Source organism: Pundamilia nyererei, unplaced genomic scaffold (genome assembly GCF_000239375.1).
Source record: "Pundamilia nyererei isolate P.nyererei 1_Seehausen unplaced genomic scaffold, PunNye1.0 scaffold00002, whole genome shotgun sequence".
Taxonomy (NCBI): domain Eukaryota; kingdom Metazoa; phylum Chordata; class Actinopteri; order Cichliformes; family Cichlidae; genus Pundamilia; species Pundamilia nyererei.
In genome coordinates, this window is record NW_005187403.1 from 6297479 (window position 1) to 6299406 (window position 1928).

Sequence of the window (1928 nt, forward strand, 5' to 3'; positions counted from 1 at the left end):
CCCCGTTTTGTGTGCTCAGCCTCCTGTTGTGTCCTTTCTATTCATTCAATTGACTTGTACTTAATGTCTATGTTATTAGAGCCCTGCCCACGTAAGAGTAATATTCTAGTTGTACATCTTGATGTATTTAACAGCTGTGGCTTACATACTGTTGCATCTTCTCCATGGAGTGCAAGATTTTTTTTACCTTTAACTGCATTTTCTGCAGTTTTATTTTCAAAGTTGTACAGCTTTTCCTGTATATAAAGAATGCAAGCTTATTTAGAGAGAGGCTAATAATTATATAACGAGGCCGTGCAGATCAAGAAACTGCAACACTGCTCAATAAAACACCCTTAAAAGAGCAGGAAAAATGCAGCATATTTAACTGATACCATCAGTATTTGTACCAAACAAGTACAAGTGGATAATGTAACTACAGTTATGGAAGACTTTGGCCTACATTTCTGTACCAGACATGCTATTCTTATCTGACAGCATAGTAGACAGCTGGTAGAGAGAGATGTGGCCAAATACTTTTTATTTTCACTCATTTCTTTCTTTCTTTCTTTTTTCACAGCACTCATACAGGCGACTGTTTGCTAATGCTTCAGCCCTGTCTCATTTTTGTGGGAGTATTGGGTGATGCCTGCAGGGGATGCAGAAAGGTGAATCATACTGCTGAGAGCACACGGGAGGAAGCGACGCCAACCTCATCTCACATCATGACACCGCCACCCTGTCCTTCAAATGTCACCGGATGAATCGACATTGCTTGAAAAGGCCACCGAAAAAAATCTATTGTCTGAGGTCTGGTGTACTTACAGGCCGCTGGGGAAAGTTTCCTTATGTAACGTAATGCACCAAGAGTTTAAGCAGAGATCTTTTTGAGTATTGTGTTCAAATGAGGGCAGCATTAGCGAATGCATATCAGATATTAAGTTGAAAAAAAGACAGTCATAACAAGCCATATTTTATCACCAGGCAAAGTAATGAGACATTCTCATTTGCGACTCTGTCGCCTTCTCCCGTCTCGCACCTACCCCCCGACTGCAGCTCCCACACATGTCTGGGTGTGTGACTGGCTCGTATGTGTCGTTCTGGCTAGACTATAGCCATCCGCCTTCAAGTGCAGCAGATAGAGACAGACAGATGGCAATAAGGACACAGAAAGATACAGGCAGAAATGCACACAAAGATACAGACCGTGACCCAGATAGAAAAATCATTTTGGTGGAGGACAGAAAGCTAGATGAGGACAGATGATGTCTGAACAGAGATGAGCAAAAAGAGAGAAAAGGGCAGAAAGGGAAGAAGTAAGAAAGCGGCTTATAAAATTTATCAGAGAGATGGGGAGGAAATGATAAGAGAAAACATTAAGACAGATTGTGGAGTACAGAAGGCGGAGATGGATTATGTCTGGCAGTGAGGGAGGTGTTTTTATTTTTGTTTCTCTGCTGGGGGGGGGGTTATGAAATCTCCCCTGCAGCTCATTTTTTGCACAGCTGAAAACACTTCTGCATTTTCCCTACATATCCTCTACCAACAGCCACTACTGTGCTGTCGAGGAAAGACTGCCCAGCCCCCCCCTAATTTTTTTGCTCTGCAGTCATAACTAATCAGCACGACAAATGTTGTGGTTTGCAAAGTGAAGCTTAATAAAATATGCTACAGCTAAAACACACACACACACACACACACACACACACACACACACACACACACACACACACACACACACACACACACACAGATGTGCTCAGCCTGTTCTCTCAGTATGATTAGATTTACATCCACTGTTGTTACACCCTTTTATTGGAATGTACTGCCCTCTTCAGGGCAGAATGAATACTGAAGAAGAAAATATTTGCTGTTTAGAAATTCATCATTTGTCACCATGCACAATGCCAAATTATATAACAAATTTAGTTATGTAAAGCGGGGGGGGG